Raw genomic sequence first — 24,861 nt, 5'->3', positions numbered from 1 at the left:
ACAAATCATTTTTCTAGTCTTTTGGTTGTATGCCCAAATAACTGATCTATTCTTTCTCGCTTTTCTTTTTTTCTTAGAGGTAATCAGGGTTAAGTGACTTGCTCAGGAACACATAGGTATTAAGTGTCTTACGGTGAATTTGAACTCAGATCCTCTTGACTCCAGGACCAGTGCTCTATCTCCACTATGCCACCTAGCAGCTCCTTTTGTCTCTTTTCTTGATCAAAATGTTTAAAAAGAGAAATTATCTTCTAATGACTACTTTGACTCTCAGAAGTTTTGGTAAAATGTTTCATAATTTTCATTTTCTTTGATAAAAGTATTTTTTTGATTTGCTCACTAATCTTTAGGATTACTTTAGTTTTCATTTAAATTTGAATGTTTTCATGAAATGTTCTTTTATTGATTGAAATTGATCATAATTTTTATTTCTTTTGGATAGTAAAGAATATTTTTAATATTTTTAGATTATTCTGCATTGTTTATGGGGGTGTTTTGGTCTTACTACATTATCAATTTTTGCAACACAAAACTGAGAGATGTACACTTCTTACTTGCTAGAGATTCATCTTGTCTAACTTTTCTACAACTGTACTTATATTTTTAATTTGTTCTTTATATTTTTGTTCTGTCTAGTTTTGTGGTTTGCAACTATTAGTTTTGTTAGCCAAAGGAGAGAGTCAAATACAAAAAGATAAAACATATAAAGTGATTTTGTGAAGCTAAAAAGAGTCCTCAGAGATAAAATTAATGCATCTGGGATAAGAAGGGAAAAGTCACTATGGTAAAAATATTTGTATCATATTTCTCAGAAAAGGTTTTGGTATCCAAGATACATAGACAATTAATAAATATACAGACGCATACATTTTTAATCAAAAGTCATTCCTCAACAAATAATTCACCAAAGAATATAAACAAAAACCTCTCAAAGTTTTCAAAACAGCAGTTCCAAAATATTAAAAATCATATGAAAGTATGCTACTGATAACTGATAATAAGATAAATGCAATTCAAAAATTTCATCTCATACCCAGAAAATTGACAAAAATTACCATATAAGAATCACTGGGGGTGGCTAGGTGGTGTAGTGGACAAAGCACCAGCCTTGGAGTCAGGAGTACCTGGGTTCAAAGCTGGTCTCAGACACTTAATAATTACTTAGCTGTGTGGCCTTGGGCAAGCCACTTAACCCCATTTGCCTTGCAAAAACCTAAAAAAAAATATTCTTTGTTATATAGGATGACCCTCTGGGAGGGGAAGGACATAGGAAGTAGGTAAATTTAGAAAATGGAAAACAACAATGTCAATAAAATTTATTTTTTAAAAGACATCTAAAAAGTTATTATAATTCTGCTATCTATTTCTCCCTATAATTTGATTAGCTTTTAAATATCTAAATTCTATGCTATTTGGTGTAGACCAATTAAGAATTTATAATATTTTAAGCTCAAGATTCAAATCTAGAAGAAAAGAGTCCAAAACATCTATATGCAAAGACTAAAATAAAATATATCTTGAATACAATTAGAATTTCTGGAAGAGATAAAGCAAAGATTTTTTTTAAAGATTTAAAAACATTTTCTACAAATGAAATGGGAATGCTAGAAGAAGTGGAAAATAAATGGGCTAGAGAACAAAGAATGGGAAAATGAATAAAAGCATGGAATAAGAGGTACAAAACCTTAATTTAAGCAACAAAGTTCCTAGAAATTAGACTGGACTGAATGAAAGCCAATGACTTTATGTGCTAACAAGAAATATTAAAACAAATTCAAAAGACCAAAAAAAATTTTTTAAGTATCTCATATAAAAAACTACTGAGCTGGAAAAAAGATCAAGGAGAGAAAATTTAAAGATAGTTGAATTATTTGAAAACTATGACCAAAAAAACAATAGCTGGGATATCATTTTTCAAGAAGTTATAAAGGAGGGGCAGCTAGGTGGTGCAGTGGATAGAGCACCAGCCCTGGAGTCAAGAGTACCTGAGTTCAAATCCAGCCTCAGACACTTAATAATTACCTAGCTGTGTGGCAAGCTACTTAACTCCATTTGCCTTGCAAAAAACATTTTTTAAAAAAAGAAGTTATAAAGGAAAACTTACAAGATCTCTTAGAATCAGGGGGCAAAGTGAATAAAGAAAGAAACCATCAGTCATTTCTTGAAAGAAACACCCAAAATTCTCAGGAACATCATCCATAGCTCAAGCAAAAAATACTGCCAATAGGGAGAAAGAAAGAATTTAAATACTAAGGAGAAACAATCAGGATCCTGCATCATTTATCATCTTTTACTGTAAGGAATAGAGAGCTTGGGATATGATATTCCAGAAGGCAAAAACTATAGACTTAAAACCAAGAATAACTCCTTTATGATCAATGGCGTATCAGTCCTATGGTCGATGTGGGGGGGGGGTGGATCTTTAGTAAAATAGAGGAAGGTTGAAAGACTATGTAAAAGGAGACTTTTTTTTTAATAAAGCCAGTAAGGAAATTTGTTTTACTTGACTATATACATGGTTGTAATAGAGATTTTATTTTTATTTTTCAATGGGGGAGAGCGGAGGGAGGAAGAGAAAGCAGATTTTTGCTGATTAAAAAAAGAAAAATTAGTCAAAAAAGAGATAGTAAAGTTGAAGGACGGCAGAATTGGAGAGCAGATCATAAAATAGGAAGGAAATACTAAGGAAATACTATGGTTACTTAGATGTAAGTGCTTTATGAATAGTTTGGTCAAAGTATTCAAAAATTAGATTTTTAATTGGTTATTCTGTTCTAAAGGCAATCATACCTGTAAGCAGAGGGTAGATGAGAGGGCATCTCACATGCCCTCCTAGAATTTAAGAAGTCTTGTCTATTATTACCACTATTGATTCCTCTTCCACAGCATGTAGACATCAAACTTCTTAATTTTCTTCCTTATATTTTAGTAGTCCTTTTCTGTCTAATACCACAACAACAATTGGCTCACTTTTTGTAGGCCTATTTTTGATACAAGGGGTTATATCATTTCTTTTATTCATGTCTAAAAAATACACAAATTGCTAAAAATGTACTTACTTCCATAACTTCCATAATTAATAACTGACAGAGTGCTTTCTGGGGGGGGGGAGCAAGATTGGGGGGAAAATTGTAAAACTCAAATAATATCTTTAATAAAAATAAATTTAAAAAAAGAAGACTGTCCTAATCCTGGGTAATGCTTTCCTTTGTGTTGTCTCTATTTTCTTGTGTAGCTATGTGGTAAAGTGAATAGTCTAATAGGCTATGAGTCAGGAAGACAGGAGTTCAAATCCAGCTTCAAACCCTAACTAGATGTATGATCCTGGGCAAGTCATCTAATTTCTTTTTCCTTCCATTTCCTTGATGGTAAAAGGAGAATAGTGCTTAGCATAATGTCTGGCATTCTAGGTTCTTACTAAATGTTCCTAATAAGTGCTTGTTCACTTGACCTCCAGTTCATTACCTCTCTGTTAACTAGTGAAAAGGCAATGGGGTTAAGTGACTTGCTTTATTATCTATTCACATGCCACTGTCCTATTTATAGATTTTCAGGGTATTTGTCCTCTTCTCTCCTTAGCATTATTGTCAATTTATATTTCTGGAATAAGATATTCAACTTCTCTATTCCTCACAATTTTCTTACCCATTGTTACCACAGTTGATCCCTGACTCAATTCCTCTATTCTTTCCTTAAGTTATTGGCTTTACTTTGAGCTATAACATTCAACAAATATTGATTTGTGAGGCCACATTGTATGAAGACACCAAGAAGCTATTCATCTTTGGATAGGTGGGCATGTACTGATGAGAGTCTAGAGAATGACTCTGAGGCTAAAAGGGGAAATGTAACTACTTTGAACACAAAATGGTACTAATTCTTGGAATAAATTCAACAAGGCACCAGTGACCAAGAAACTATACATATAAAAACATTATTAGCCACAGAAGGCAATATATATAACATAAATGCTATGAGAGAAGTACAGACATTCATGCTATGGGATAGCTGAGATAATAATGCTGAGGGATGTCCCTTAATAAGTGAGGGGAAATTTACTTCAATGAAGAGACAGTCCTTGAAGGTTGGGTACAGTTCAAATAGCCAGAAAGAAGGAAGGATGACTTCAGTCAGGGAAATGGTAGGAGAACGAGGCTTTACTGTGCTTAAGCAGAAACTGACCATCTGTTATCATCTGTCACCTACCTGCCTCCTATCCTCCCTCCCTCTGGAAAAGGGAATAAAAGGTATCTGTGTAAAAATAAATGAAGGTCTTAAGAATTTAAAAAGTTATCCCAGAAATCAAAGAAGGTACTCCTAGAGCTATTGGAGTTGATGCTTGTAGAGGGCCAGCCCCAGGGAGTGATATTCACATATCCTTGGTGATCTTCTTCATAAAGATATGTGTGAATTATTGCTCATTGTATGGATACCTTGGCTCACCAGTGAATGCTGACCTAGGATAATCTGTGGCTCCAGGATGGTTGTAAAAGTTTCTTTGATAGAGAAACATGCACTTTTCCTAAGGGCAAATATTGTAAATTTACCCAGGAACTTGTAAAACTGGGTCTCTTTTAACTGGTCATTCCTAAGATAAGTTTTTGCTATAAAAAAATCTGAGTTTCCAAAAATAAAGTTGGTAGATTTTAACATCCCAACCTTTTGTGTTTGGATATGTTTGCCTACCCGACCTGACTCTCAGAAATTCATGTCCAGACCCACAACAGAGCTATTGGGTGGGAACAGGGACTGACAGATGAACTGACAGATGGATAGACGGATAGACGGATAGACGGATGGACAGACGGACCACTGTACCAGGAAGGGAATTAATCTTGAAAGGAAAGATAAAGTCTGGACACCTGCAGGTCAAAAGAGAGCTCATTAAGTGACAACAGGCAATTAAGGTAAATAATTTTTTCATCAGGTCTAAAACATAGAGTATTAAAATGGGACAGTGACAATCTAAGGGAAGAGGACATTATTTGAAAGTGCTAAAGCAGATAGTTAAAGAAAGAGGCGTGCTAATAACAACAAACCAAGTGGAAGAATTTGTTGAATGTGTACAAAAATGTTGTCCTTGGTTTCCAGGAGTATTGAGTATTGAAAAATGGAAAACTGTAGAGAAACAAATGAGTGAACATTTTAAACAGGAAGGTCAGGAGGCATTTCCTATAGGAGTCTTATCATTGGGGAATATTTTAAAAATCTGCCTGACTTCACCTGGAGATGTTCCTTTGGTTCAGAGTATATTAAAAGTTGATGTAGATGTTCAAGCTATTCAGCAGGAAGATAAGAATAAAAAAGAATGGTGGCTTTTACCTCCAATGCCACCTCCAGATCCATGCCTGCATCAGGGTGGGAGTTGGGGTGTGGAGACCAAGGCCACTGGCCCTACCTTCCCAGGAGAATCCTCCTCCCAGCTCCCACTTTAGCAACTTGTAGCAGAGAGACTCCAGGAGGCCTGGCCCCACCTGCTCTGGCTGCCAGAGCTGCTGCTGCTCCTGGGCTTCAGATGGTAGTGGCTCCCCAGCCAGCTTCATCTCCTCCTAAGCCTAATAACCCACCCTCTGCTCCTTTATGGTCTAAAGAAGAAAATGTTACCAAAGATAAGGGGCATATGAATATTGTTCAAATAGCGCTCGAAATCAATAGATAAGGGAGAGAAGATTCCACAGGACATAAGAGAGTTATTGTTCTATTTTCTTGTACTCGAGAGACCTGATCCAAAGATTCCACGGATTGTTTTGAGAGAATACTATAATTTAGATTTTAAAACATTTAGAGAATTAAAATCAGCAATAAGCATGTATGATAATAGCAGTCCATATGTTATGAATATGATAGAAATATTAGGTAGACAAACATTAGCCCCAGAAGATTGGACCACAATAGTAAAAACTGCTCTCTTATACCAGGAGATTACTTAATATGGAAAACTGAATTTTTTGAGAATTATACTAGTCAGGCTAAAAGAAATGAAGCAGCAGGGTTAAGACTAACATTTGAAATGCTCTCTAGCATTGGTCCATGGGCAGGAGTAAATAATCAAACTGGGTATAGTTTACAGGCACATGAACAGGCATGGCTAAAACTGCCTGAAAAAGGAGGCAATGGGAGTGAGAGATCAGACAGCTTGTTTGCTCATGGCTCATTTATCCAGATCTTGAAGTTAACAGAGAGAGGAATTAAGAAAAAGCATTAAATAAGAGACAGAGAATTGTTTCATGAAGACTTGATAAAATAAAATAAAATGTTAAAAATGCTATTTAATTTCAAAAAAAAGGCAAGATAATCAGGTTCATTTTAAAAATAATGGGATGATTGAGGATTAAAAAAAAGAAAAGAAAAAAGAAAAGAGACTCCCCCTCCCAGAAAAGATTTAGGCTGTTGAAGTTATTTGGTTTACTCTAACCTAATAGGGGACAAGGGATATTCCAATTAGGCTGAGGAATTTTTTAGTAACTGCCTTCTAAAAAGTTATAGTTACTTATAGTTAAAATCAAGAAGTGTTAGATATCAAAACCTTTGAATGGAAAAATGGAAGATTCTCTGCATTTTTCCTCTGGTTTCTTGGAAGATTTGTCACCTTTGGTAGTATTATTCTGTTGTTTTTTGTCTTTGTGTAATGTTTAAAGGGACACTCTAGTGTGAGAGCATAATGGGGTTTCCCCAGATTTTGGGGGCCTCTGGTTCTAAATGCTCTGACTCCATTAATGTGTCTATATGTGTTTGCTTTAAAATACAGACAGAGATGTAGGGGATAAAGTTTTGAGATTTCTTCAGTAAAATATTATAGATTGAATTTGATTAACTATGTGACCCTCCTCCCTTGACAAAGCAAACTTCTGGGATATTGTTGAAGAGTCAACTGACTTCATCTTATCTTTTGATGTCTGGAGAATCATTCAGTTCCTGGAACTAAAGAGATAATCTGGTTTCAGTTTGAATTTTATGCTCTTTTTCCTAGATTAGTTTCTTTTCTTTGAATTCTATGGCCCTTTCCCTCGGGTAGTTTTCATGTTTAGATTGTAAGACCACATTCCTCATTAACTAGGGTGGGTAAATTGTGGTGGTGGTGGGGGGGAATCGAGTTAGGATAAATGTGATTCTTGGGCCTTTTGCTTTTGCCTCAATCTCTCTAATTGATTGTGACCCATTTTGAATAAAGCATTCTCTTCATACCTTGAGAGATCTCTGAAATTTATTTAAGTGGCATTTCTCCCACACAGTTCCGGGGCTTAATCAGGATAGCAAGCCCATTGGGGACCTCGGCTTCTCAGCCCTTGGAAAAACAGTGCTGCTGCCAGAAATTCTGGTAGTTTGTCATTTTCTGGAAAGCCTTGGTTTCCCCATCTCTGCAAATGACCCAAAGTGGAGAGGAAAAGAACAGCAAATCTGAGGCAAGAAACTGATGTCAGTGAGGACCTCTATGCATAGAGACCCAAAAGACAGTAGGCTTAGACCTTGTAATCTGAGGGCATTAGATTCCTGGAAGGTCCATTTGGGTAAGCCTAGACCTTGGAATCTGAGGGCACTAGATTTCTGGAGGGTCCATTTTGGTGACTGAGGGTTGGGGGTGACCCCTTCTGGCTTGGGCATAAGGGACTTGGATCTAAGGGCATTTGATTCTGAGATGTCTCTGTCAATATTTAAAATGGGAAGGACCCTGTCCTAAGCCTTCCCCTGCAGCAAATCAGGTAAATAAGACTAAAATATAAAGGAAAAGTAAGAAAAAAATGATTAAATATTGTAATGAATCTGGTCTGCCTTTGGGAGGAAGAGCCCTCTCTGCATTCCTGAGACATCAGGAATTTGCCATTGACCTGTGTTTTGAAATTCAGTCTGGAAAATTCTGTTGCATTTTGTGTGATCTGTGTTTGTGTCTTGTCTGTCTTTATGTGTTTAGAATGTCTATTTACTTGTGTGATTTGTTAAACAGGGAAAGGAGGAGTTGGCAAGTTCCCCTAAAGAGTTCCTTGGGTAGCCTCATTTTGTTTTGGATTTTTAGGCAGTATTTATCTAACTCTCTGGCTCTTCCCTTGAGCCTGCTTTCTGCCTGTGTTACAATAGATAATATGATACCTCAGTCCCCACTCTTAGGTTGTCTCTTGAGCACTTAAAGAGGGATTTTTATTTTGATTAAAAAGGAATGGATTATGGAGGCCAAACTACTCACCCTGTTATTCTACCATTATGAGAAGGGCCCCCCCCTTCCCTGTTTATGTTCCCTTCTCTTCCCAATTCTCCATGATTCTGTGGTGCTAGAATGTTTTTCCCCCACTCTCTTTTAGAAAAGGACTAAGAGAGAAAGAAAATTACTTAAGGAAGAATTAGTAAAATAAATGTTCAAAGGAACCTTATTTTGAAATAAAAAGAAACAGGAAAGAAATAGTGAATGTTATCATAGAAATAAATGCTATTTTAATTTAAAAAAAAGAGATTGTTAGAGAGTTGTCAGGTTAATCCTAAATTATATAATGCGGTTACCAAGATATGCCAGTATAGGGGAAACTAAATAGTTAATCTTTTCCCAGAATGATATGGTAACAAAGCTTCATGAGTTTATCAGTTTAGATTCTGGTAATGTTGGTTATTACAGAAAATTATGGGACATGTAAGGATTTAAGAAAAGAAGATCAACCGCCCCCTCCAGAAAGGATTGTCCCTCTATAAAAGTTATTCAGCTTTACTCTATTTGAAGAAAGGGGGGAGGAACAGAGAATATTCTGATTAGGCTAAGGTATTTTTGGATGACTGCCTTTTCCAGGGTTTTAGCAGTTATAATCAAGAAATGCTAACTATTAAAAGCTGGGGATGGAATCATATCTGTGGTTTATATAGCTGGGTAAGCTATGTGATTCTAGTTCAGAACAGTATGAATTAAAGTCAAGAGGAGCTAATGAAAAGGAATTAAATATGGAAATGGGTTGAAGCATGTAGACAAAAGGTTTGAGCAGGTTTGACTGTGTATACCACAGGGGCAGCTAGGTGGCACACTGGATAGAGCACCAGCCCTGGAGTCAAGAGTACCTGAGTTCAAATCCAGCCTGAGACACTTAATAATAATTAGCTAGCTGTATGGTCTTGGGCAAGCCACTTAACCCCATTTGCCTTGCAAAAAACCTAAGAAAAATGAAAGACTTTGTATACCGCAGATGGATTTTGGGAACTTTGTAAAGTGGCTTACAAATCATTCTAAGAGGAGAAAGAAGTGGTTGTGCAGTGGCCCCCATATGGAAATCAGCCCCTCACTCACTCAGCTGGTGGTAGCTGTGCAGTTAAGGGAAGGGAAGGGTTTCTTAAAGAGAAAAGCTGTGGTTTGGGGAGAGTTTAGAAGACTTTAAGGGAATAAAGTACCTTTAAGGGGAAGATTGAGAAGTTTTAGGAGGAAAAACTTTTTTATCCTTACAAGTGTCTGGGAAAGATTCCATGCTTTCTCCCTGAGTTGGGGGAAGGGGTGGTGGGTTGGACACATGGTGGTCTCAATCCCATCCACCATCTTGATAACTCTTGAAACCTAGACCAAGTCCACCTGACAGCCCACCCGCCGTGGAGGGAGAGGGGATAGACAGGAGAGACCTTAAAGGGAAAGAGATCCCTCCATAGGTGGGATATGTGATTGGAAAAAAATATCTAAGATCCAGGGGTTAAGAGACTCCTTTATTGAAAGGAAATCACGTTTAATAAATATCTGCTGGCCATGTGGCCTGAGAGATAACTGGAATTGTTTTTAAAGTTTCTGAACTAGAGTTTTGGAAAGCACTATGAGGGTTTTAAAAGAGGGGGTACTACTATCGTGACATTCTGACAAAAATTGTACAGAATGGGAGGAATTAAATAACCTAGATAGTTAAATTAGTTTAGAATTAAACTGTTTTAACTTAACACTATTGTAACTTTGGTAAGGAGTTTGGAATTTTAAAACTCAATTGTGGGGCACCTAGATGGTGCTGTGGATAAAGCACCAGCCCTGGAGTCAGGAGTATCTGAGTTCAAATCTAGCCTCAGAGACTTAATAATTACCTAGCTGTGTGGCCTTGGGCAAGCCACTTAACCCCATTTACCTTGCAAAAACCTAAAACAAATTCTATTGTAACACCTAAGAAAAGTGGTACTGGGTTAACTAAGAAGAGAAATACCTAGGTTATCAGGGATGTTTACTGATTTCTTTTGGGGAAAAAAACACTAATTAGTTTTAATGTTGAATAATGCTAACAATTGTATTTTTATTTTGGATAGAGCTTTTGGAATGTGAGTGCTGAATTCTCTGTATGCGGTACTCTAAAGTTTTTATCAAACTAAACTGCTGGAAATTTAGTTGAGTTGTAATTACATTGGGGTTTTAAATGTATCATGTATGAGATTTGATTCTGAGAGTTTGGGTAAAGAGACAAAAGTGTAAAGAACATGGGATATTCATTTTGCTCTTGTTATAAAGGAAATGAGATGTTTAAATAACAATCTTAATGTTTAATGTATATTAACAATGTATGTTTAATTTTAAAGAAGTCAAGAATGTGGACTTCTCTCTTACTGCAGACAGCTGATGGGGACTCTGAACAAATTGCAATGGTGGGCTTTATTGTAAGGTAACTTATTTATGAATAAGATGTTTTTATCAGTTATGTTATTCTTTTGTAACCACAAGGAGATTATATTTGCAATATTTAGATATCTATTGTGAATATGTTATTCAAATACTGTATTGTTAAAGCCTAGGATTAATATGCCTAGGATTAACACTTTGAAGGGCAATAAGGAAAATGTGAAAAAATATAACCCTTTCTGGGATAGATCTGTGGGTTCCTGAATAATATAATAATGGAAGGATTGCTTTAAAAAAAAATCTAGCAATTTGTATGTTACTCTATTATTTTTATTGATGTTCTGTTATAATGAAATGAATAATGCATGTTGGAAATTTAAAGCTACCTAAGATGTTTTAATGGTTTTAAAGAATTCTGAAAAGTAATTTGTATGTTAGGGGGGCAGCTGGGTGGTGCAATGCTTAGAGCGCTGGCCCTGGAGTCAGGAGCCCTGGGTTCAGGTCAGGCCTCAGATACTTAGTGATTGTCTAGCTGTGTGACCTTGGGCAAGTCACTTAACCCCAATTGCCTTGCCAAAACAAAAATAACCATTTCTATGTTGAGGATGGCTAGTAGGTAAACAAGTTTTTTATAGAAGTTTCTAGCTGTCTATGTGAATTGGGAATATTTTGGATCTATATATGTATATTCCAAAGCAGTGGTTGTTTGCTTTGAAGTAAAAGCACTATATAATGTGGGAAAGATAAACACAAGATAATTTGATATTTCTCTATGCAATCTGCTGGACAAAGGAGGCGTTTATTTGTTGTAGGATACAACAGGCTAGAAGGAGGTTTCTCTAGCCAAAGGGAATCTGATATACCATCTTTATATACAGATAGAGTAGATATGATTTCAGACAAAGGGATGTCTCTAGTAAGAGGTAGGACACAGGCCTGTAGAGCCAGTCATAGTTAGAATACCTGGTTTTAGGCAAAGTCCCAGGAAGGATACTCAGAGCTTTAGGTAGGGGTTTCATTAATTGGGACTCCATTAAGATTATAATTGGAATTTAGTGAATTGTATTCACTGGAAGTTCTAACTAGGTAAAAAAACTATTTTACATCACAGGACTTTTAATTGATTTTCTCTTATGTCAGATACCAGGTTTGTCAACAAAAAGAAATGCTACTAGGTAAAATATTATGTTTTTGGAGCCAAGGAAGCCAATGGTTCAAGGATGTCAGGTGACAGGGGTGGGCAGCCAAAGGGGCGGCTTCTCAGGATGGCTGAGGTTGGACCCCTTTGACTTGATTTCCCCAAAATGACATTTGGATAATATCTCACCTGGAAGAATAAATCTGACCTAAGACATTTGACTTACTCACATGACCTGCCTGGATACTGACATTCAATACTTATATCTGTAAAGCAATTTTCCTTTAATGTCCTGGGTCTTTATAGTTAGTTACTAAGCAAACTAAAAAGGTTTTAGATGAATTGGATCTAATAGCCAGAGATAGGTTAGGTGTCTGGCTCTGACACCTGCTATCAGCTGCATGCTAAGATAGGAATTAAGTTTCCTTAGTATTTGTGTTAGAGGGGATATTTAGGTAAGGAGAAGAATGGGAAATTCTTAGGATAATTACAGTTTCAAATTCTAGTTGAAGGAATGTGAGTTAGATAAGTACACCAGGAAAAGGAAAATATGGGAATATCTGGAAAAAAAATCATTTTGGTTAAGGATGCTAGCATCATTGTAATGTGAACAAAGGTTAAAATTGTTTTATTTTAAACAAGATGTTGGATACTCTTAGAACAAAGATGACTGTTGAATGTATGTGTTACAAGCTTGTGAGTTTGCTCATGTAGTAAATTACTAATGGAAGTTAAAAGTGAAGTATGTGTGTCAATATGGCAATAAGGCAAAATGTAACTTGTAATAAGCTCCAGAATCCCATTGTTTTGTGATGGAAGACACGCGTTTTGAACTGAATTAAGATGTTAAACAGTTTCTTTACCGGAAGACAAGTATGTCTCCAAGGGAGGGGAGGGGAGGGGAGAGGAGGGGAGGGGAGGAGAGGAGAGACATTGAATCAGTTCCATCTCTACCATCTCTGACCTATGTGTACATTGTTTATTTGTAACGTCTCTTTGCCTCTGTAAGGATGACACCCCTACTTATGCCCTTCTCCTTATGGAAAGGAAGAGGGGAGGCAGGGTGAAAATGTTCTACATTGAGAGAGAAAGAATAGTGGGTGGCAGTACCCCTGGGTCTGACCCAGATTCTCAGTCCCTGATTAGATGTGCACTGTGGCACAGGATTTTGATCCAGAGGAGAGAAACATCAGTGGCATATGACTGAGTCATTTCAGGGTGACTACTGTTTATAACTGACTGGCCACGATATTTACCTGGGGAGTAGAATATGTCTGAATATGTCCAGAAGCAGGGTGCATATATTTTGGATTGTACAGTTCAGAAATAGGTGGCCTCAGACTGATGTGAGATTAATGATGGTACCTGGAACCCTTGTAAAGATCTGAAAACTGGGGCATTTATTAAGGGAAACTGATTGTGAGTTAGTAAGGACTTGGAAGGAAAGTGGGGAAATGGCCATTTGCAAGAAAAATAATTTAAGGAACATCACTAGGCATATTAGCTATTCTTGGGGTTAATCCAATGACACAAAATTAGGAATTTGGTTTGATCAATTTTGGAGCCAGGAAGACCTTTCTAAAGACTTTGGTATAAAAACTTGCAGTGGAAGGAGGGACAACAACTTTGGAAATATACCTATTATCATGGTGATTATAGGGCTCATCTAAAAGGGTCCCTGGGAAGTAAGGAGGTGATCAGGGAGTTGTTAGTTAGACTTAAGGGCCAACTCAGAAATGTGAAGAAATCTCATCAAAATAAAAGAGGAGGGATTATGTGGGATAAAGTTTTGAGGTTTCTTCAGTAAAATATTATAGATTGAATTTGGTTAGCTATGTGCCCCTCCTCCCTTGACAAAGCAAACTTCTGGGATATTGTTGAAGAGTCAACTGACTTCATCTTATCTGTTGATGTCTGGAGAATCATTCAATTCCTGGGACTAAAGAGATAATCTGGTTTCAGTTTGAATTTTATGCTCTTTTCTCTAGATTAGTTTGTTTTCTTTGAATTCTATGGCCCTTTCCCTCGGGTAGTTTTCATGTTTAGATTGTAAGACCACATTCCTCATTAAGGAGGGTGGGCCAGTTGTGGGGGGGTGGGGGGGATCGAGTTAGGATAAATGTGATTCTTGGGCCTTTTTCTTTGGCCTCAATCTCTCTAATTCATTGTGCCCAGTTTCTCGAGAAATGAATAAAGCCTTCTCTTCATGCCTTGAGAGATCTCTGAAATTGATTTATATGGCATTTGTCCTACTCAGAGAGAAGCTCTCAGCTATCTCTCAGGCCTGCTGTTCTCTGTGTTCTGATTGGCCAATCTTCTTTCCATTCTCTCATTCAAAATTAATTTTTTTTCCCAACACTCATGATTGGTGCCAAAATAAAGGATATTTTCCTGAGAATCATGTTGTTTTTGGAGGAGAATGGGTTCTATTATTTTCTCTTATTTTCTAGTGTCTCTTTTCTCCGGTATAATAGACTAATAGAATTTTTTTTACTGATTTGGCAAATTATACTTATAAGGGACCTAGGAGATATTGAAATTGTCCCTAAAATTAATTTTTGAACTGTTCTTAATTAGCATGACAACTGTGTATATATATATATATATATATATATACATAATATATAAAATTTTAAAAAATTTTGGGTGAACAAGGAATGATAAACAGTAAAGGTAAATAATTAGTGCATACTACCTTGATATCTCAAAATGTGAGGAATCTCCAGTTCCCAGAATATCAGCTTGTCAGTGAGGATAGAAAGCTCTTTTAAGTTAGAGCATTGAGAAGTTAGAACAGCAATAAATATAAACAAGGATTTGCAAACTTTTATATCTTGAAAAGGAAAATAATGTAAGGTAATTTTGAATATGAGTTTGGAATTTATAAGATTATTAAGAGAACTTTAAAGAAAATCTTGTAATCATAAAAAGGGATTTTAGAAACATCTGGTCCCAAGAAATTTTTATGTATTACATATGCATTACAAAATTTTAGGGTGTTATAGTAACAAACAGTGGATGAATTGAAAGGTCATCCATCACCTTTGTAAAGAATTGTTATAAGAAAACTAGAGAATACCTTGCCAAAAAATGTTATATTTCTCAAAGTTTTTTGGCTCAGAGATTGTGAAAAGCTGTACTCTTCTACCTAGTGTTTCTTTTTTTTTTGTTTATTTGTTTTTAGATTTTTCAAGGCAATGGGGTTAAGAGGCTTGCCCAAGGCTACATGGCTAGGTAATTATTAAGTGTCTGAGGCTGGATTTGAACTCAAGTACTCCTGACTCCAAGACCAGTGCTTTTATCCACTGTCACCCTTATTTAATGTTTCTTTTCTTTTTTTTAGGTTTTTGCAAGGCAAACGGGGTTAAGTGGCTTGCCCAAAGCCACACAGCTAGATAATTATTAAGTGTCTGAGACTGGATTTGAACCCAGGTACTCCTGACTCCAGGGTCAGTGTTTTATCCTCTGCTCCACTTAGCTGCCCCATACTTAGTGTTTCTTAAAGGGAATATTTATATGTAAGATCAAAGAAACTTATTTAAAATCTGTTACACAAAAACAGGACCAGATATTGTAACCCTGGCATTGGTAAAAGTTTTACATTGGATTTTTTGGAAATTATTATATAGATAGAGAGAGAGAGAGAGAGAGAGAGAGAGAGAGAGAAAACTACATTGGATTTTTTGAAATTTTATATATATATATATATATATATATATATATATATATATATATATATAAATAACTAAATTAATAGAGAATCTTATTTTCTTTTTGAAAATAGAGTATTTGAACAAGAGGATAATACGCTTATAAAACAGATGTGAAAGAAATTTATGTGTAACACATATTTAGTTATAAGGTTAACTTTAAGAGAATGAGATGTTAGCATGGAAACATGTTTCACGTAGGTTAAGAATTTAATGTTTAATTTTAAAAAAGCAAAAATGGTAACCTTAGAAGAAGGTTGTATAAGAAATTAGGAATTTATAGCTTCACTGCAATTATTTCCAATAATGCCAAATAAATGTGAGAGGCTTTCAAAAATGATTGGGAGATTGAAAATTATGTAACCCATAGTTAGGCAATTTACCAATGAGCAAGATGTTGAAAAGTTATATGATCTAGTTTTATCAATATAAGCTATTTTACTTTAATGATGTCAAAGCCCAGAGTTAATGATTGATTGTTCTGTAGAGGTAATAAGGGAAAATATCTGAAGTTATGACACTCTAGGTTTCCAGAAATTTTTAAACAATGTAATGCAACTTATTCTAGACCTATAGGTCCAAGCATAAATACAATTAAAAATATTTTTAATCCAAAGAAAAGAATGAATTATATGCCCAATTAATGGTATTAATAGAACAGCCACAAACCCTTAACATTTTTATACATAGTAAGTATAGTTATCATGTGGTCAGATACATAGAAACAACTTTTATTAAACATAGCACTGATGAAGAATTATGTCAACTCTTTAAAGAGTTACAAGAAGTTATAAGAGATAGATATCCTTTTTGAATACATACATTCCCACACTGGATTGCCTGGGTCCATATATGAAGGCAATCATAGGACTAATTAATTAACCCTTCCAATTCTTATAAGCTTAGTAGAACAGCAAGCTAGACAGTCACAAAAAAATTCACTAGAATGCCTCTTTATTAAAGAAAGAATTTAAAATCCCCAGAGAGCAAGCAAGGAATATAGTAATATCCTGTCAACAATGAATTCTATATTTACCTACCCCTACAAATTATTCTAAGAATCCTAGAGGCCAAGTTCCGAATGAATTGTGGCAGATGGATGTGACTCATTATACATCTTTTGGAAAAATGAAATTCATTCAGGTTACTGTAGATACATTTGGTTCATGTGCAATGGCAACAGCACAAAGTTCAGAGGCTATACAAGGTGTGATTGATCATTTATTTCATTGCTTTGCTATTGCAGGGATACCAAAATCCATAAAAACAGATAATGGTCCTGGATATACTTCTATGGCATTTAAACAATTCTGCCTATATTACAACATATTACAGGAATTCCCTACAACCCTACTGGTCAAACTTTAGTAGAAAGAAAACGTAAAGATCTTAAGAGATTTCTGTAAAAGATGGGGGAATATATAGGGACAAAGGGGAAGCAAGGAAGGAGAGTAAATCTCACCTTATTTAGCATGAATTTTTTAACATTGCATGATAAACAATTAACACCTGCAGAAAGATTTTTTTAAGGATATGCAACATTAAGAGAAGGGCATGGTTACATGGAAGGATCCTAAGACATCAACAATGAAAATGATTGGATCCATTATTAACCTGGGGTCAAGGGTATGCTTCTGTCCACAGATGGAGAAACTATCCGGGTACCAGAATGAAACATCTGACCGTGCAGATCAGATGAATCAAATAATACAGAAAATGAATAATTTACACTTAAGAAATCGAAAAGGAAAAGATGAGAGGAGAATACATCATGGGCTTATGGGACAATTTATGATGCTTACGTTACTCTAAGAACAATTTGGGCACTGTAAAAGGAGTTGAATATCAGACTTAGGTTCAAGAGAGTATGGCTGAAATTGTATTATTGGGGAAGCTGCAGATTATTTGGGATATAACAAAGTTCCTACTAGAGATATCAAAGAAGAGAAACTAAGAAGAATATTTAGTCATCATTTTTCTGGTTTAAATATTGTGACACCTATATGTTTTTGTAAAATGTGTATTGTTGAACCATGTGTTAAATAAAGTAAAATTACACATTCAGCTCATCCAAATATTTATAACATGGGAACATTGACGACCTTAGAAATATCAGGAGTTCCATTTGTAGAAAGTATTGAGGGAAGAGGGATATTTCCTACAGAATTTCCTTGTTTGAATTTACATGCTTGGGATTTCAAAAATGATTGTTTTCCAAATAGAAGAATTTATGACCATTCTATTTTGCTACAAGTGTGGAATTCTCCTGATAGAGTTGTTCCATTGGGTATTCCAGGCTATATTAAACCAATTATATACCCAAAAGTAGGGTTGGCTAATTCAGAGATATGGAAGACTATGGCAGCTATAAATGAGATAAAGTATATACAATGGAATAAGATGTTGGACAAAATATCTTATGCAGAAAAGAAATTGTCTGTGACTGCATGCACAGGACCAGATATTGCCTTTATGATAGGATCTTTCAAATATGTCAATATTATCAGAGATAAAAGGGGGATATAATGTTAACTGTTACAATTGTACTATTCGAACATGTATAAATAAGGAAGTAGAGGATGACGATGTTGTTTTCATGATAAGAAAACCAAAATTTGCTAAAATACCCACCAAGGCAGAAGGCTGGTATATGTCTCCTGCTGATGAGTTCTTAGAAAAAACATTAAAGAGAATTAGGCAGAAGAGATGTGTTAGTTGCATTGTGTATCGTAGCAGCCATTATACCAGCTACTTCAGTGATTATTTCTGTATAAGTAGGGAATAAAGAAATAATTGGAAGCTAAATATATTAAAGAATTATCAGAAAATGCTCAGGAGAGAATTAATGAAGACCTTTATCATTTAATTAATGCATTACAAACCTCTGTAAAGAACACAAGGGACAATTGCAATGTGGCTGTAAATTTTCTGCTATTTGTGTTACTCCTGTAAAATATAACACTTCACTTATTCCATAGGATAATATAAAGGTTATTTTAATGGAATATGGTATAATGATTCTATAACTATGGATGTGAATCAATTGCATAAAATTGTTAATGATATTGCATTGGCAATGGAAATAGATTCAAATATTGATAATTTGTTTAACTTTGTTTCATCCTTTTCATTTTATGAACCTATTAGTGAGTATGCTTCCTGGTATCTTTGCATTATTATTGCTATTGTTTATTATACCCATTTGTATTAAATGCCTTTTGTCACTGGGTCAAAACATAGTTGTCCTGACACACCACCTAAAGCTTCAACGTGCCTAAGAATGGGGAATCTGTGGAGGGCTAGAGGCCCAGGGAGTGATATTCACATAACACTCTTCATCAAAGATATGTGTGGATTATTGCTCATTGTATGGATACCTTGGCTCACCAGTGAACCCTGAACTAGGATAATCTGTGGCTCCAGGATGGTTGTAAAAGGTTTCTTTGATAGAGAAGCATGTATTTTTCTAAGAACAAATATTGCAAATTTACCCAGGCATTTGTAAAATTGGGTCTCTTTTAACTGGTCATTCGTGAGATAAGTTTTGGCTATAAAAAGTCTGAGTTTCCAAAAATAAAGTTGGTAGATTTTCACTTCCCAACCTTTTGTATCTGGATATGTTTGTCTACCTGACCTGACTCTTGGAAATTCATGTCCAGACCCACACCAGAGCTACTGCGGGTGATAGCCACTAATCTATCAATTTTTGTTATGAATTCCTGAACTGGGGTTCTCTAATGGGTTTATGAAATACATGGTTAGTAGGAAATGAATATCCTAAGCAGGACACATCATTGGATGGTGTTCAAAAATGTGGAGTTGTACAGAGTTAAAGACAGCTTTTAGAAAATCAAGGGCAGATTTCTGACCAAGATGGTGGAGAGAAGACAGGCGTAGTTCTAAAGTCTCCTGATCTTTCCTCATCTATCATATGAAACAAACCTCTTAACAGAAATTCGACCCACAAAACCCAGAAAGAAAAGACACTAAGAGGTACAAAATACCTATGGTAATAGAGGCGAAGAAAGGAGGAGATGAGAAACACCTGAATCTTCTCATCAGACTTAGCTTAAAGTCAACCTACACATACTTAGTTAACTTATAAAACATCTAACCTTTCAAGTATTAAAAGGGGGAAAAGGGGAGGGGGAAAAAAGAGGAATCACAGGAAGACATAGACAACAAAACTCTACTAGTGGGAGACCTCAACCTCCTGCTATCAGATCTAGATAAATCGAATCATAAAATAAACAAGAAAGAAGTTAAGGAGGTAAATAGATTGTTAGAAAAGCTAGATATGGTACACTTATGGAGGAAATTGAATGGGGATAGAAAAGAATATACCTTTTTCTCTGCAGTACATGGAACTTATACAAAAATTGACCATGTACTAGGACATAAAAGCCTAATGATCAACTGCAGAAAGCCAGAAATAGTGAATACACCTTTCTCAAATCACAATACGATAAAAGTCATATGCAATATTGGGCCAAGGAGATATAGACCCAGAACCAATTGGAAACTGAATAACTTCATTTTAAAGAATGAATATACTAAAAAAAATTATAGAAAGAATTAACCATTTTATCCTAGATAATGATAATAATGAAACAACATACCAAAACCTATGGGATTCATTCAAAGTGACTCTCAGGGGATATATTATAGCTTTAAATGCTTACATGAATAAATTGAAGAAAGAGGAAATCAATGAACTAAACATGCAAATACAAAAATTAGAGAAAGAACAAATAAAAAAAATCCCTAATTAAATACCAAATTCGAAATTCTAAAAATTAAAGGAGAAATTAATAAAATCAAAAAGCAAAATCTATTGAATTAATAAATAAAACCAAAACTTGGTATTATGAAAAAGCCAATAAAATTGATAAACCTCTGGTCAATTTGATTTAAAAAAAGAAAGAAGAAAACCAAATTGTTAGTATCATAAATGAAAAAGGTGAACTCACCACCAATGAGGAGGAAATTAAAGTAATAATTCAAAATTATTTTGCCCAACTCTATGCCAATAAATTTGATCATCTAAGTGAAATGAATGAATATTTACAAAAATATAAGTTGCCCAGGTTAAATGAATAAGAAATTAAATACCTAAACAACCCTATCTCAGAAAAAGAAATTCAACAAGCCATCATTGAAGTCCCTAAGAATAAATCTCCAGGGCCTGATGGATTCACAAGTGAATTCTACCAAACATTTAAGGAACAATTGTTTCCAATTCCAATTCTATATAAACTCTTTGGAAAAATAGGGAAAGATGGGATTCTGCCTAACTCTTTCTATGAAACAAATATGGTGCTGTTACCTAAACCAGGAAGAGTTAAAACAGAGAAAGAAAATTATAGACCTATCTCCCTGATGAATATAGATGCAAAAATTTTAAATAAAATAAATAAAATCTTAGCAAAACAATTACAACAAGTTATCACTAGGATAATACATTATGATCAAGTAGAATTTATCCCAGGAATACATGGTTGGTTCAATATTAGGAAAACTGTTAGTATGCTCAATTATATCAACAAGAAACCTATCAGGAAATTATATAATCATATCAATAGATGCTGAAAAAGCTTTTGACAAAATACAGCATCAATTCCTATTAAAAACACTAGAGAGTGTAGGAATAAATGGACTGTTCCTTAGAATAATTAACAGTATCTATTTGAAACCATCAACAAGCACTATATTCAATGGGGAAAGGCTAGAGGCATTCCCAATAAGATGGGTGAAACAAGGTGCCCATTATCACCACTACTATTCAATATTGTATTAGAAATGTTAGCTTCAGCAATTAGAGAAGAAAAAGAAATTGAAAGAATTAGAATTGGGAAGGAAGAGACAAAACTCTCACTCTTTGCAGATGACATCATGGTCTCCCTAGAGAATCCCAAGAAATCATCCAAAAAACTACTGGAAGCAGTTAGCAATTTTAGCAAAGTTGCAAGTTATAAAATAAACCCTCGTAAATCCTCAACTTTTCTATATATGTCTAGCAAGATACAGCAGGAAGAGCTAGAAAGAGAAATCCCATTCAAAGTAACCTCAGACAATATAAAATACCTGGGAGTCTATTTGCCAAGACAGACTCAGAAACTTTTTGGAAAACACTTCTCACACAAATTAAATTAGATTTAAATAACTGGGCAAATATCAACAGCTCATGGATAGGTAGAGCTAATATAATAAAAATGACAATTCTACCAAAACTAAACTAAATGTTTAGTGCCTACCAATCAAAATTCCAAAAAGTTGCTTTAATGAGTTAGAAAAAATTTTAAGTAAATTCATATGGAGAAATAAAAAGTCAGGAATTTCCAGGAACTTAATGAAAAAAAAGCACAAAAGAAGGGGGCTTAGCCCTACCTGATCTAAAATTATATTATAAAGCATCAGTCATCAAAATTGTTTGGTATTGGCTAAGACATAGAGTGGTGGACCAGTGGAATAGACTAGGTGCAAAACCAGGAGACAATTATATTAATCTGCTGTTTGATAAACCTAAAGAGTTCAGCTATTGGGATAAAAACTCTCTTATAAAAACTGCTGGGAAGGGGCAGCTAGGTGGCATAGGGGATAAAGCACGAGCCTTGGAGTCAGGAGTACCTGGGTTCAAATCCAGTCTCAGACACTTAATAATTACCTATCTGTGTGGCCTTGGCCAAGCCACTTAACCCCGTTTGCCTTCCAAAAACCTAAAAAAAACTGCTGGGAAAATTGGAAGGTAGTATGGAAGAAAATTAGATTAAACCAACACCTAACACCCTTTACCAAGATAAGATCCAAATGGTTACAGGATTTAGACATAAAAAAAATACTACAAGCAAATTAGAAGATCAAGAACTAGTTTACCTGTCAGATCTATGGAAAGGGGAGCAGTTTATGACTAAGGAAGAGTTGGAGAACATCACTAAAAACCAACTAGATGATTTCAATTACATTAAATTGAAAAGCTTTTGCACAGATAAAACCACTGTAATCAAGATCAAAAGAAATGTAGTAAATTGGGAAACAATCTTTACAACTAATGATTCTGACAAAGGACTCATTTCTAAAATATGCAGAGAACTGAGTTATATTTTTAAAACAAAAAGCCATTCCCCAATTAACAAATGGTCAAAGGATATGCAAAGGCAATTTACAGATGAGGAGATCAAAGCAATCCATAGCCATATGAAAAAAATGCTCTAAATCATTAATTATTAGAGAAATGAAAATTAAAGCTTCTCTGAGATACCACCTCACACCTCTCAGACTGGCAAATATGACCAGAAAGGATAATGATCATTGTTGGAAGGGTTGTGGGAAATCTGGGACACTATTACACTGTTGGTGGAGCTGTGAACTCATCCAACCTTTCTGGAGAGAAATTTGGAACTACTTCCAAAGGGAAACAAAACTGAGCATACCTTTTGACCCAGCAATACCACTACTGGTATTGAAAAAGGGTAAAAGGGTAAAGGGTAAAAAAGGGTAAAAACATCACTTACACAAAAATATTCATAGCAGCCCTGTTTGTGGTGGCAAAGAATTGGAAATCAAGTAAATGTCCTTCAGTTGGGGGATGGCTTAGCAAACTGTGGTATATGTATGTCATGGAACACTATTATTCTATTAGAAACCAGGAGGGACGAGATTTCAGGGAAGCCTGGAGGGATTTGCATGAACTGATGCTGAGTGAGATGAGCAGAACAAGAAAAACGCTGCACACCCTAACAGTAACATGGGGATGATGTTCAACCTTGAAGGACTCGCTCATTCCATCAGTGCAACAATCAGGAACAATTTTGGGCTGTCTGCAAAGGAGAGTGCTATCTGTATCCAGATAAGGAGCTGTGGAGTTTGAACAAAGTTCAAGGACTATTCCCTTTAATTTAGGGGAAAAAACAGATATCTTATTGCCAGATCTTGTTATTTCTTAGACTTTTTGTCTCTTCCTTAAGGATATGATTTCTCTCTCATCACATTCAATTTGGATCAATGTACAACATGGAAACAAAGTAAAGACTGACATTGCTTTCAGTGAGGGGTGGGGGGAGGGAAGTAAAATTGGGGGAAAAATTGTAGAACTCAAATAATATCTTTTTTTGTTGTTGTTTTTTAGGTTTTTTGCAAGGCAAATGGGGTTAAGTGGCTTGCCCAAGGCCACACAACCAGGTAATTATTAAGTGTCTGAGACTGGATTTGAACCCAGGTATTCCTGACTCCAAGGCTGGTGCTTTATCCATTATGCCACCTAGTCGCCCCTCAAATAATATCTTTAATAAAAATAAATTTAAAAAAAGAAAATCAAGGGCAGATTTAATTACAAAGACCACAGGAAGAGCCAAGTATATCTTTTTGTTTTTAGGGTTTTTTTCCCAAGGCAAATGGGGTTAAGTGGCTTGCCCAAGGCCACACAGCTAGGTAATTATTAAGTGTCTAAGACCGGATTTGAACTCAGGTACTCCTGACTCCAGGGCTAGTGCTCTATCCACTGCGCAATCTAGCCACCCACTACACCATCTAGCCGCCCCAAGTATACCTTAATATTAATAATAATAATATGGCTAATATTTAGCATTTCACAAATATTATTTAATTTTATTCTCACAAAAACCCTGAGAATGCAGATTACATTATCATCCTCAATTTATAAAGAAGAAATCTGATAGATAAGGAATTCATTAAATGACCTGCTCAAGATCACAAAACCAGTAAGTATTTAAGGCTTAATTTGAACTCAGGTCTTCTAGACCACTATCTACTTTGTCTCATCACTCCTTCCTTTTTGTTATATATACCGTCAGACAAGACTGACTGGTTTTACTAAACTCTCTTTTTCTCTTTCTTATATGTTATAAGGAATAGCAAGTTACATGAGGATAGATATTCAGGAAAGGTTACATTTTTTTAAATGATATCAATAGGGGCAGTTAGGCACAGTGGATAGAGCATAGGCCCTGGAATCAGAAGGACCTGAATTCAAATTTGGTCTCTGACAATACTTAGCTGTTTGACCTTAGGTAAGTCACTTTAACCTCACTGCCTTGCAAAAAAAAAAAAACTAAAAATAAGATATAAATAATATAATACTTTTTACTAAGAAAAGAAAGAGAAAGGAAAACTAGCATGAATAACCAAAAGTGAGGGCTAGAACTAGAGTCATAGCTACTAACAGAAGATGAGATTCCTAAGGATTTTATCTTACTCTAAGGTATGACACCTGCTGCTTCAGTGAAGGAAGTGGATTCAGACACATGGTTTCTATTTAAAGACAATGGGTGTATATCTCAGTCCCCCACCCCTAAAGAAAATGATCTTATTCCTTTAAGGGCCCAAAAGAAGTACTAAAAACAATTATAATGATCTGCCCAGCTGTCCCTCCCCAACTCTCTTGTTATGTTCCCATCACCCTGCTCTCTACCCCCTTATCAATTATTAAAGATTTAGAGATTGAGGAC

The 24,861-nt window shown here is 35.3% G+C and overlaps 1 protein-coding gene across 2 annotated transcripts in view; it reads right to left on the bottom strand.

The window, feature by feature from the left end:
• Positions 1-24,861, bottom strand: part of ADA2 (adenosine deaminase 2) — a 117,019-nt gene that overhangs the window by 70,277 nt on the left and 21,881 nt on the right. The gene's annotated exons all lie outside the window — the stretch shown is intronic.

Source organism: Macrotis lagotis, chromosome 7, assembly GCF_037893015.1.
Source record: "Macrotis lagotis isolate mMagLag1 chromosome 7, bilby.v1.9.chrom.fasta, whole genome shotgun sequence".
Classification (NCBI taxonomy): domain Eukaryota; kingdom Metazoa; phylum Chordata; class Mammalia; order Peramelemorphia; family Peramelidae; genus Macrotis; species Macrotis lagotis.
This window is presented reverse-complemented; position numbering and strand designations above follow the sequence as displayed.